Source organism: Gadus chalcogrammus, chromosome 4 (genome assembly GCF_026213295.1).
Source record: "Gadus chalcogrammus isolate NIFS_2021 chromosome 4, NIFS_Gcha_1.0, whole genome shotgun sequence".
NCBI lineage: Eukaryota > Metazoa > Chordata > Actinopteri > Gadiformes > Gadidae > Gadus > Gadus chalcogrammus.
The window spans coordinates 14493558-14507833 of NC_079415.1; the positions used below are offsets into that span (position 1 = coordinate 14493558).

Below are 14276 nucleotides of genomic sequence, written 5' to 3' on the forward strand. Positions count from 1 at the left end.
TTTGAGTCACGTGAATATTGGCAGTGTTCTGACGCCACTCGTTTTGAAACTCCTGACAGTCGAATCTGAAAAAAAAAGAACGTTCCTGGGGGCGGGACCATTTAGCTCTAAACCTATTGGTTGCGCTCGGCTGACGTACATTCCAATCACATGTGCCGTTCACCGGGCTGTGCGTGATTGACAGTGCTCTGCCGATGACACGAATAACAAGCGACTTTCGAGGTTGATTTTGATTTCCATTTTCTGGAACCAATAGCTGTGTTCGAAATCGTTCCCTATACTCGTTCTCTATTCCCTATATATTGTACATGATATAGTGCACTATATAGGGAATAGGGAACGAGAATTTGGACACTACGCTGAACATTTCTAAACGTCATTTGCGTCAGTAAATGCGCCGGGTATTTGTGTGACGCAGACAGATGCGCCCACATCATGTAAACAAACCGGTCACTCACGACGAAAGCTGGAGGTTGTATTGATGTTGAATGTTACATTTCCTTGTTTAATTAATTTTGAATGTTAAATATTCTATGTCAAATCACAAATAAATTGTTGACATTTCTAAACGAAAGCCGGAGACTCCATCATTAAATGTATTCGTTTTCGCGGTTATATTTCAAACCCAGACTTACAAGCCTTTGAAACTTTTTTTTTCAGGTTTGAATTATGGCAGGAAACTGACTCCATTCAGAGGCCGGTGTAACTGCTTTGATACATAAATAATTTACTTATACCTCAATGACTATTTCAAATTACAGCAGATATGTTGGCAGTTGGGTCTTCACAGCTGAGGCAAACATTTGTTGCTGAATCATTCAACAAAGAATGTCTGAAGTGGGATTCGAACCCACGCCTCCAGGGGAGACTGCGACCTGAACGCAGCGCCTTAGACCGCTCGGCCATCCAGACATGTAGGGAACATCGTATGTACCCTATTTTAACTCCACTATATAGTGGCGTGCACCCTATTTAGTGCACTACATCCATGATAGGGAACGATTTCGAACACAGCTATAGTCTCATCTCCATAGGACGCGACTAGCAAGGACGCGGTCCTAGCAAGGCTGCAGCCTTCACTTTTGGTTCCAGAAAATGGAAATCAAAATCAACCGCAAAAGTCGCTTGTTATTCGTGTCACCGGCAGAGCACTGTCAATCACGCACAGCCCGGTGAACGGCAAATGTGATTGGAATGTACGTCAGCCGAGAGCAACCAATAGGTTTAGAGCTAAATGGTCCCGCCCCCAGGAACGTTTTTTTTTTTTTCAGATTCGACTGTCAGGAGTTTCAAAACGAGTGGCGTCAGAACACTGCCAATATTCACGTGACTCAAAGCTTGCGCCTGTGTGGTCAAATCTCTGAAAAGTCAGTGCTGAAAAAATACGTTGCAATGTCGTAAACGTACACCTTTACAAGTTTTTAAAACTAAATATTCAACCTTTCAAAACGTATTTCTCAATGTATGAACACCTGTTTGCAGAATCCCATTTACAAGGGTTCAAAACCGGGCAACAATGAAATACACTGTTAGAACAGTGCCAGATTTGAAACTCTGCAAATGCGCTGGTGAAATTGTTTGAACTTTGAAAATGTGTTGGTGAAAATGATGAAGAAGATAAAATAGAACACAAAATCATGTTTACAGATGTTTGAATTTTAGTTTTTTTTTTTTTCAGGTTATAATCTCTTTTTTCAGTGTTGCAAAACCTTTTTTACAAGGTGTTGAGTTTTCAAACCCAGACATACAAGCCTATGAAACTTTTTTTTCAGGTTTGAATTATGGCAGGAAACTGACTCCATAATCCTGCCGACAACGCCAATTGTGACCGTGGCAAGAATTTGTTGAATGTCGACAACGCCACCTAGGGGAGGGGATACCCCAGGACCAGAACTGTGCTAGCTAACATGTGCTATAGCCACACCCGAGACGCTACAAAAGCTTTAGGCAATACAAGTTCGTACAATCTGGGCCAGAGACTTCAGACCTCAAATGAATATAATTTATCAGAATTACTGGATACTAATTACATGTCTGGTCACCACCTGGGTCACACAAAATAGTACACAATAAATCTAGCAGACTGGACGAATAAACTAAATGAAAAGAAATGAAAAGAACCGACAAATTAAACAAACAAAAGCATAAAGCAGCATGCAGGCCAAGTGGGGACGATGGGCAGAACACCACTGCGTAGCCTTAGCCTATGAAACAAAGAAAACGATAAACCGTGCATGCAGGTCAAGCAGAGAAGATGGGCAGCACACCACTTCGTAGCCTTAGCCTATAAAGCAAAGAAAACAATAGATTGCACATGCAGGTCAAGCAGAGCCAGGAGACGCACAACACTGCATAACCACATTAGCACAAACAATAAGCGGCATGCCATGCAGGGCAAGCAGGGCAGACGGACAGCACACCACTGCGTAGCCGAATACACATAAAACAAAGAAAACAATTAAATGCGCATGCAGGTCATCATGCATGCAAGATTTAATTTGTGGCGTAAGAGAACAGCAGCCCTTCGGTGACGTTGGGGTAATTGGCCACGATCCACTTCAAGGCATGGGGCCGATGAATGCCTCAGTTTGGAACAGCCGGTCATGGAGAGCGAATTCGCAGCTCATCTACGGCTAGCAGCACAACCGGAGAAGAGATAGCCTTTAGTTTACATACGTTGACTGACGAGAATAGTAAATTAATAGCAGCCTACCTCCAGTTGATCCCAAACCAGCACCTAATTTGTAAGCCACGCTATGCGAAGCAGCCAACTTCCAGCCTACGCCACCGAGTAATGGACGCCCCGGAAGCAAAACAACAGGTGGAAAAAACACCCTCCCGATGACGTCCACCGACCTTATACTAAAATAAAGTCTGCCTCCCTACTCAGGATGGCTATGGCTCGGCCAATCATACCCCGAGACCGGCCAGAGGTATAGCTCAACCTGCCACATAAGGTTAGGAAATTAAAATCAAGTCTGCTCTCGAGGAAAATATAATCCCGAGAAATCCTGGCCCACCGAATGTGAACACCATTCCCTCCCTCCATTTCCCTGCTCCTGTGTCACAATAATGCGGTTTCCTCCAAGTCTCCCTAACCCCTGTCTCTACAGCGGCCAGCGCGGTCGGACCCAGACCTGTGGCCTGGCATTGAACCTGTCACTATACATTTGTTTGGGCTCTCCTGGGAATAAAAAGACTCCGGAGCCCAGTCCCTCCGAGTCATGGCTGATGTTTGCATGGAGCTGGCACTCAACAGAAACACACTCTGACTAAAACATAACAGCGTATTTGTGTATTTTTTATCCTTAAAAGAGAAATGTTGAGTTTCCTTCTATTGTGTTTCTGCTGGGCGTGCTGCTCGTCTGACCTCTGCTCTACAGTATCTAAACAGTTGTTCGTTGATATGGATACTGTAAACACAAATTTGCCCTTATCATTCAAATGTTTACAGGAGGGGTTAACCTTTGTTTACATTTCATGCAACCAAACCTGTAGATGTGTGAAAATGTATTAAAAGAATGGTAGCTTAAATCTCTCAGAGGCCCATGGTCCCAAGTAGGATGGAGAAAAATGGCCTCCATGACCTATGCCCTTTGATATCTATATGAGTCTGACCTTGTCCAATGAAAAAGGAGTATATGTTGATCTAAAAACTAAATATCAGTTATAGGATGTGATTCTATTGATAACATTACTGAAATCACATCAGCATTGGCTACAGATATGCCCAGTTTATTTTTAGCTACAAGCTAGTACAGTATCTGCAGCCAGTATCAGCAGCCAATGCTAATCAATAGTGATTACCGCCACCCAGCCACACTTATTCGTGTCACACCGTTTATCAGCCAGTTGGAGTGGACATAACACTGTTATTCAGTTTTTTTAAATTCTTTATAAAGAGCAAGAGCAAAAAGAGCAGAACAGCATCATTCAGTTGCACTTTTAATCAACCCTAAACGAGTGAACACAGAATGTGCGTTCACAGAGACAGCAGATCAGACATTGGCAGGGGGTTGATCATGTCATGAGGCGTGCTCTCATTAATATAACTAGAGTTTCCGCGCACGCGTTGCGCACACTCAACCTCTAGTGGGTCATGAGTTTGATTCAAGCCCCAACCACAGCGAGTTCTACCAGCATCCAATGCGGAAGTGACAAACATTGCAGTAGCACCGGGTGGCCACTACGAGGTGGGACCAAAAGTGAGCAATTTTTCTTTGACTCACTTGTTAAACAGGCCGTTTTCACCGTCTTATTAAACCTATTTACATCCTGGTCCAAAAAAACATTCTAGCCAGTATGTTTAGTTCATATCTCCATGACAACACTGAGGGGGGGGAATTTATTTTATTGGCGGTTAAAATGTATGAATAATTAGGGACGCGGCCTCTTGAGTGACAGCTAGCCGCTGACCCTCGCCTCGGAGGCTAGTTTTCAGGATTAGCATGCTTTCTCAGTCATCTTGACCTCGACTGCGTTCATTCCTATTGTTCATTCCGGTGCCAAGATGCCTTGCCTTGCGGTCAACTGTACCAAACGATCGTCTAAAAATTAATGAGCTACGAGCTAATTCGGTGTACGTCACCTAGATGGGCGTATCTCCTTCCCCCCAACGTCACATCAATGCCCTTTTTTGGTTACTTTGACAAGATGGCGACGCTCATAAGCCAAGAGAATTGGATGCAGTTGGAAGAACTGAGGTCTGCCGGGATGCTACATCCATTTTATATACTATCTATGGTTTAATTCAGAATCCATTGATTGTCATCGCACATATGTACAATGTAATCTATAGCAACTCCTCTCTGTGTACCAAAATTGAAGTGCGAGATAAAATCATAAAATAAATAAGTAGACCCAAACACACAGTAAAGTGAACTGGTAACATTGTATTGCAAACATTTCCGCAGGTTAATATGTATCACTTTTTTTGTCAGCAAAGTGCAGTTCTGAATACGCAATGTTGTCTGTCCTTGTGGTCTCCAACAAACACCCTTAAGGTACGAACACACCAAACGCGTACCCCGCGTATGGACGCGTATAAAATAGGCAATTCTTCCATAGGGAACCATTGGTTTACGCGCGTATGAGCTGCGTACATGCGTTAAATGCGCTAAAGCAACATTTTACCCACGTTAGCGGCGTATGAGCTGCGTACATATACGCGCGTACATATACGCGCGTACATCAGAGTTCCCGTTGTCCGGTAATTACCGGTCTTTGACCGGAAAAAAAATGAGGAGGACCGAAAATTCTAAATGTCTCCGGTCAGAATGACCGATTGGAAATAAGGCCCCGTCCACACGGAGCCGTAACGGGCGAAAACGATCCGGTTTCCTTTTATGCTTAATGTTCAAGGCGCTGGTTCTCCACAGAAAAAAGTGGTGCGCATCAACCCTGCGCTCATACAGCATGCGCGCTGTATACAAACAACTAGTCACGAGGAGATTCAACCATTGTGCAGAACAAAATTGAGCAGGTCCTATGTTCCCGGTTTTCCCCAAAAAGGTTCCTATATTCCCCTGTAGCCATACATACCGGGGAGCATAGGACCCTTTTTGGGAAAAGCGGGGTCCTATGTTCCCCGCAATCTATCAATCTTTAAAAATATTTAAACTTTGACGCGGCATTCGCGTAATGACAGCCAATCGGCGTTCAACAGATTGACATGTCTAACGTAACACCCAATCAGCGTTCAACCGGCCAACTCAGTGCAGTGCAGTCCGGTCCGGGGTGAACTGCAGCATGGAGGAGAAAGTGATTGTTGCCGTTTGCGACTCCCGGAGCTCTTTATATAATAGTATATAATATAATTGTATAATAATATCTCGGCCAAAAGCTCTGTGCTCCTCCGGATGGCCGTAACGCGGGGAGCGGGAACATAGGACTCGGGGAACATAGACACGCTCCCCTATAGACTACCGTAGGTTTATGAACTAAACGGCGGCAAGCTAGCGAAAGCCGGCGGCAAGCTTTGCGGAGCACCGGTATTTAACAACCATGGCGAATCAAAGTATGATCACACACTTCTTCTTCTTTATATAGCCTGCCTATCAATTTTTTTTAAGTGCAATAAACACGGACAATATCCGACCGTTTTTTTTCCAATTTGACCGGTAAAATAAAACCTTCCCGGTCACATGACCGGCACCAATTTCTTCTAGCGGAAACACTGGCGTACATATACGCGCGTACGCGAGGAGTTCAAAAAATTGAACTTTTTACGCTCATACGCGTGATGCTTAGTCGCGATAGCCAATCAGCGTGGAGCTTGACCCGACGTCACTGGCAGAGAGTAGTGACGCTTGCACAGAAGCATAAGGTCGACATCTTTCTTTATTCATGGGTGGAAATAGTAACATAGTTACGCCATTACATGCGTTTATGGAAACATTTTTAGCGAGAAATGTGCATTTTACTTTCATAATGTTCGCTCGGTCAATGTGAAGTATGTTTGGTTTGATAGTTATGACGAAACGCTCCGTTCACTTGCATGGACAGAGTCTCTGGTTGCTAAGCAACGTCTTGGCGGACTATTTCTCTGCTGATCAACACTACGAATGCTGGAAACACACCAGACACACAATGTGAAGTTATTTAACCCGATTATTGTTATTTTTATCCGAGATTATTTAATCTAACCCGATCCAAGCTCTATCATGCACCCAAACACGGCGGCGTTTGGGTTTCCTTCCTCGGACTCCTAAATCCAGCGCAGCCACAGGCGCGTAGCTGCGTACCTAGGACAATTTTTGACACAAAATGGTCAAGCAACATTTTAACTGCGTTACGCACGTAAATCTTACGCGGGTACGCGTTTGGTGTGTTCGTACCTTTACACCTCTGGCACGCTTGCCTCTGCTAAAGGCAGTGTAGAGCTGGCCATGTGCGAACACACTTTGGGGCAGGTACACTCCAACTCGATAATTTTATTAACGTCTTACCTGGGCCAGTGTCACTGTGCGTTCTTACCTGCGTGTGTGTCAATGGCAGAGACGTTATGTTTCAAACATAACGTCTTTCTTTGGACGCGTGCGTCGCTGCGGTGTGTGCGTGTGTGTTCTTACCTGGGAGCGTGTGTCGATGGCGGAGCTGTTGTGTTTAAAAACATAACGTCTTACCTGGGCGAGTGTGTTGCTGCCTTTGTCTTGAGTCTTGACGTGCGATGTGTGCGCATGTGTGTGTGCGGGCGTTTGTGTGTATGCGGTGTGTATGTGCGTGCTTGCGGTGTATGTATGCGTTCGCGCGTGCTGTGTGTGTGTGTGTGAGCTGCAGGCTGCTTGGCACATGTGCACTGACCAACTTGAGTAACTTGTGCAACAGGCCTGCTATTATAGTAGTAAGATATACTTTTCTAAAGTCTCTTTGCCTCTGAAGAGCATGTAGCCAAGAATACGTATCCTAGTATTCGTCCCGACTGATATTATTCCATACATTTCTCCCCAGAGGGGAAAAAATTAATTTGCCTTCGGGCTGCAAATTCCTCAGAGCCTCTGCCCACCTGTATCTGAGGCATCGCACACCCATTGGAATCAGATTCAATAACATTGAGCCTCCCTCCCCCCCACACACCATACTTGACCACTGAACTGTGATATTTCAACCAATACTCTAAACCGATACAAATAAATGGGATGTTTTCCAATTTGAAATCCTCATGAAGTATTTAATGTTCAAAGCCTGCTGATGCACATTACAAGCTGTGGGGGGAGGTGAGGTATATTTTGAAATGAACTGACCATAGCCATTACTGAGTGGGTAACTCTTTTAGGGTACAGTATAGGGTACAATTATTTAAATAACATTTCATTATTGGTCTACTAATCATTTACTAGTGTGTTAGCAAATGATTGTGTTCATGTCAATAGCCTAAGGGTTAACCCTAACGTAAACCCACTAACCCTATCCTTAAAGGTTGGGTATGGGATTTGCGAAACACCAGCAAATTTTGAAAAATACACAACTCAAATGGTCCTACCCCCTCTCCCTCAAAGCTGACTCTGACTCCACCCATTCCAAGTACATGGACGCGCAATCATGCACGAGCGAACACATGCGCGAAAGCGAGCCATTAGCTAGTTAGCTAGCTCCAGTAGCTACCGCAGGATAACAACAAACAGAAGTAGCTCTGGGTCACGAGATTTGAGTACGTGCACGAAGGGGTTGCGCTGGGGAGGGGGAGTGCAATACGACCGTTTGATTAACGTACTTACCGTCCAATGCCACTCGGTGGGTCTGGAAATCATTGGCTGGAGTGTTTCGAGCCCTTTCCTTTAATTTAGATGGTGACAGCGTTTTTGGGGCTTTAAAACGCAAAAATCTGAAACCACCCTCCAGAGTAGAAAACTTGAATACGCTCCGCCTTAGCGTTTCGGTCTACACTGCCAAGACGCAAAACTCTGCTCAGATCTGCTCACGTCGCACACACGATTACTTCACATACATGCCCCAGTACAAGGAGATAAACAAAAATGTTGGATTATTTCCATACGTCGGACCATCTGTTCTGGCAGCTCTAATAAACTCACAGGAGTCTTTCCACGAAATGTAAAGGATATGTACGGATAGTATTACTGAACAGAGAAGGATCTGTAATTATGTTTTGGTTTTCGCGGTGCAGATAAGAGAAGAAGGAAGATTCGACCCATGCGCTCAGACATGACGGTGTTGTGTGATAGTATCGCAGCACCACCTAGCCACCTGACATGAATACCCAATCAAATTCCACACACTTTTGCGTCACTGTATGCACGCAGATTTCCTCCCGAAAGCGCTTGTCTAAACGCGGAATAAAAAGGGAAGACGCGACGCCACTTTTGCGTCTTCTGTTCAGACAGTCATCATGTAAACGTAGCCTTAAAGTGTGTTGGGTGATTCTCTTGAGAAAGCCAGAGCATGAATCAGCAGCAGAACATACTCTCCTATCCTCCGTCCTAGCATCCTGCTGGCCGGACACAGTGTCTTTCCAGTCAAGCGACTCGGTCTGTGAATCACGACCCGGCCCCTCTAAATTAAACCTGATGCTAATTTAAATTGACTTGAGGGATGTCTCCCCCCCTGCAACACATAAATATAATAATAATACAATAAAAAAAGAGAAAAAAAGCTTGGCAGCTTAATGCGAGTCCAGCGTTTATCCCAGAAGGAGGAAAGAAACAAGAGACAAGCGAGGACAAAGTGTTTGTCCTCGACCAAACCATATTCTGCTGTTCCTCATTCCCCTGGCCGCCCGCTCCTCTCCAAGAGCCACGCCGTCGACGGCGCTGGTGGAGAGAGGGCTGTGCCGCGGCGGCGGCCAACACATTACGGCGGGAATATACAGCAGACGTGTCATCCATCGTGGCGGGCTGACGCACAGTGCAAAAACGCACACATCCACAGCAACTCACAGCATGTGTTTACTGAGGAGGGGTTGCCATTTACCAGGGTAAATATGCATGTTTACAAGAGAGAGAAGGGAGCAAGAGATAGAGAGAGAAAGCGAGAGAGAGGGAGAGCGAGAGCGATAGAGAGCGATGATGACAGCTGATTTATGGATAGAGAGAAAGAGATCGGGGGGGGGGGGGGGGGGGGCGATTGAGCGAACAAGGCCACCTCCATCATTCATTCAGATAATCTCCCCCACCCTCGGGATAAAAATATAAAATAAAAAGATGATACTTGCTAGATCACTCCGATAGCCCGTCAAGCCTTCATTGTGTGTTAAATTATGCTGCAATGGCACAATTTGGTTAAGAGCAAACACTTAAGAATAGCTAACTGACAGATATAATAAGCAGGAAGACAACGTTGTCTCTGTACTCTGAGTAAAATATTCATCCGAAAAATACATTTGGACGATGAATTTGTTGGAAGAAACAATCCTTGACTCTCATTTCAATGGTAGGACGGAAACTTCCCTGGATCCCTGGGTGTTTAATCATGTTATTGTGTCTTCATCAACAATGAAAACATAAAGACCTTCTGTGCAATCTGACGTGATTGACTTGGATACCAGAGCGCATCGATCCCACCTACAGCGGGATTAGCGCCACGTCAGCAACTTCTACAACCCCCTGCCAAAAACCACACAGAAAAATAAAATGTCAAGTGCGGTTGAAGAGCTGACGAACGCGGCCCGTGGCTATGCTAATGCTAGTGTATTAAAACACAATAAAAATGGCCCTGCTCCACACACTGTCAGTGGCAAGGGTGTCCTGGAACACACTCCAAGGTTACTGTTCCCTCCATGGTTGGCCGCGCTGCCCCCCCTGCACTCGTTACCTGTTATGAGCCACCACACCTGGAGGGATGCCTTGTTAATTCAAGGCAATCGGGGCAATTGAAATGGGAACCAGCACCATCCACAAACACACACACACCCACACACCAACACATACACACCGAAACATACACACATACAGAAACATATACACACAGGCACAGACACGTAAGCAAAAACACACACACATACACCCACAGGTAAAACACACACACACCCAGACAAAAAACGCGCCCACACACACAGGCAAAAAAAACACCTTGAATACAAGAATACAGAGTCAGACCAAAACACATATGCAGGACAGAAAATACATACACACTTAGACAAAACACATTCAAGGAAAGGGACAAAATACACATGCACACACACATACACACACTCATAATGAGATTGGCGAGGGCTCTGATTGTCCATCACGTCCCAATCAGATTTTAATCACCGTCACCACGATGATGAAGAAACCCCTCGACTCTCAGGAGGCACCGCCATCCACCGGGGAGGAGCCGTGGGTCCGAACGATGAAGAGGAGGAGGAGGAGGAGGAGGAGGGGGGGGTGGTAGAGGTGGAGGAGGGAGAGAGGAGGAGGAGTAGGGGGAGAAGGTAAAGGTGGAGGAGGTTGAGGTGGAGGAGGGGTTGGAGGAGGTCATAGATGCATGGGGAGGGAAGGAGGTGAGTGGGGAGGTGCAGACACTGAGAAAGCATTCACATTAGCGGAACATGGAGACGTGACGGGGTCACATGGGCGGAGCTGGGGGAGGAGAGGAGCTTTAGGAGGAAATGATGAGCGCATGGAAGGCATTGTGAAGCAAGAGGGTCTTTGCAGTTGATGTGTGTGTCTAAGACACAGAGAGAGAGAGAGAGAGAGTGTGTGAGTGTGTGAGTGAGTGAGTGAGTGAGTGAGTGAGTGAGAGAGAGATAATGACGGCTTGATTGTTGCACACAGAGAGTTAGATAGAGTACTGAAGAGAAAGGGAGAGATTGAGTGACAGGTAGAGAGATAGAGAAATGGGGAGCGATGTGAAGAGGGGCACATAGAGAGGGAGAGGGAGAGACAGTGTGACGGTGAGGGGGTGAGAGAGGGAGCGGTCTATAAAGCACATGCTGGAAAGATTGATCATAGCAGGGAAAGAGAGAGAGAGAGCATACAAACTAGACGGAAAAACAGAGTGAGCATACAAACTAGACGGAAAAACAGAGAGTGAGAGACACCAGCAGGACATGGGAGACGGAGAAAGAAAAGTGTGAGAGAGGGGGGAAAGGAGTTGTTGTGCAGGAACAGCTTTAGCTAATGCAGGTCCGATGGTATTTTCTAACCCAATGATTATTCACTGCTGGGCAGGTGAATAATCGATTGATCTCAGAAAAACAAGCGATAGACATATATATTGCTTATTTTTCTTAAAATGTCCTTCATTGTTACATAAAATATAACATGATTGGCTTGTTTTCCGAGATCAATCGATTTTTTCTTACAAATCCCAAGGTGAGAGAATGTTGTTGCCAAAGACCTACAGGCATTCATGAGATATTTTTGAAATTAAATTCAGTGCTAAAGGTTGGACTTTAGTTTAGTGTTTGTCATACATCCAATCAAATTGCTGCCTGAGGATTTCTGAGGTTAGGTTATCCAAAGGTTTCTGCAGAATATCAGACAGGCTCATTAAATGATGGGTCTGGCAGCACAAAATGAGTTTGAAGCTAATGAAACATTTACTTTGTTAGCTAATCTAAATGTCTTTTTTCAAGTGGCACATCATTCAAAACCATGTACCGTGGAGATAAATAAAATGTTAAACGGGCAAAGGAAAATAGATTTCCTCCTTCCTCTAGGCCAGGAACAAAAGAAAAAACAATACAGACTGTTAAAATTGTATGTGAACATTTCCCTTGGATTGCTTAAAGAAAAGGTCATCAATGGCATTTAACCAATATTTAAACTCGATTTGAGTATAAAATGCAGCTTCTTCTCAAAATCAAGACTTTAATGAGAAAATACTACTATAACAAAACACCAACTTCATTGTTTTATTCATAAATCTTTAACTTGTTCCTCAGAAAATTGGTTATCCACAAGCAATGGAGCACTCATGAATTGTACGTTAGCCTCATTTTGCTCTTCCTTCAGGCTTGTCTAATGATGAAGGAGATTTAAATTTAAATTGGATTACATGACCAGCAACCTAATGGGGCAGGAAAAGTCAAGTTGCATATGCCACCTCAATTGTATGAAGTTAAAATTACTTTTTATTAAATGTTACCTTTTTTATAAGATGATTCATATTCTCTATTCCAAATTCAACATGCTTTTTGAATGCATGAATGAACAGGTGGATAGCTGAAGGTCCACCGTCCAAACCAGGATTACCACGCGGTGTGTATTCAACTGCTCATACTACAAACTGTAAACTTGTCTTCTTAGAATAGGTCTTCCCTGCATTGGAGACAATATTTATACAACATTAAACGCAAAACATGGATAGACCCATGCGCACGCGCGCACACACACACACACACACACACACACACACACACACACACACACACACACACACACACACACACACACACACACACACACACACACACACACACACACACCCACCCCCCCCCCCCCCCCGACTGTAGGGCATTCAGCTGCTGCTGCAGAGGACTACTAATTGTGTGTAAGCAAGCATCATTTAATGAGCATCTATAATGGGGAGATAATTAGTTATGGTCAACCACACTTTGACATGGAAACAGAGAGAGCGACCTCAGCACTGGCAATTTGATGAGGCCCATTAGAACGGTGATGGGGAGAGAGAGAGCGGTAGATAGAGACAGAGAAAGAGAAAATTGAACAGAAACAGACAGAGAAAAAGAGACAGAAAAGCAAAGAAACAGAGTGGGACAGTGACCGAGCGAGAGAGAGCGAACGAGAGCGAGAGAGAGAGATAGATAGACTGAGAGATGGAGACAGAAAAAAAGAGACAGAGATCTAAAGAGACGGAGACATTGAGTTCTAAAGACGGTAAGAAAGAGACCAAGAGATATAGAGACAGAGAGCGAGAGATAGACTGAAAGTAAGAGAAAAGGAGAGATCCGAATAGTAGTGAAACAGAGAGAGAATGTGAATCAGGAGTTCTCCCGTGGCCCCTAGTGGTGACAGGGGCCGCTAAAGTTGTCTTGACACCTGACGTGTTTCATCACAAAACCCCCTTCCAGCACCACGGGCCCAAGCCAGCGATGCTGCAATCCCGCGGAGTAAGAACCAAACCCACCAATCAAAACTAAATGGATGCACTTCTAAAACCCCCCACATGTAATTATCACACACTGCAGGGCAAGCCCCAAAGAGGACCAAAAAACACACACACACACACACAAACACACCCAACATTATAATTGAGTGATTGTTTTCCCAAGAACAATAGATTTTGCTTTTACAAATCCCAATGTTGGAGGATGTTGTTGCCAAATACCTGCAGACAACCGTTCATTATTAGCTTGTGTACGTCGTCGTTCAGCAAGAACTGGATGCATGTTTTTAATCTAGAAATTATAACTCCCCCAGAAAGAAAATCTATTAAAATAACTACATCGATACATATCCACAAATACATATATTGATATAAAAGTTCCCCAGGCCACAACACGTGCCACATGACGACAAAACAGGGAAAAGAGACTGCACGCTTTTCCCCTGTTCAAATCTATCCCTATAACTGATGCAAGCAGGGGCCCTAAAACCATTACAAGCCAATTATACGTGCAGGGCCCTCGCCGGCCCCTAGCCGGGCTGATGCTGGCCACTCACTCGTGAACTGCACTGCTTAATCCACATGGAGGAACTAATAGGAAATGTGAAAATAGAAACCACACTCGAGTAACTTTGGGGGATTTGCTTAGATTAATGAATCGTCAGGCTCACTGTCAACATGCTAGAGAGTGCAATCCTTTAGCCTGCTTCTTGGATAGTCTCTCTCCCTAGCTCTCTCTCTCTCCTAGACCCCAACACACAGATTTGAGC

At 44.7% G+C, this 14276-nt stretch overlaps 1 non-coding gene across 1 annotated transcript; it reads right to left on the reverse strand.

Moving 5' to 3' along the window:
* Positions 1–829: 829 nt before the first annotated feature.
* Positions 830–912, reverse strand: trnal-cag (transfer RNA leucine (anticodon CAG)). The gene has a single exon. It is a non-coding gene; the product is annotated as a tRNA-Leu (tRNA).
* Between the last annotated feature and the right edge of the window lie 13364 nt (positions 913–14276).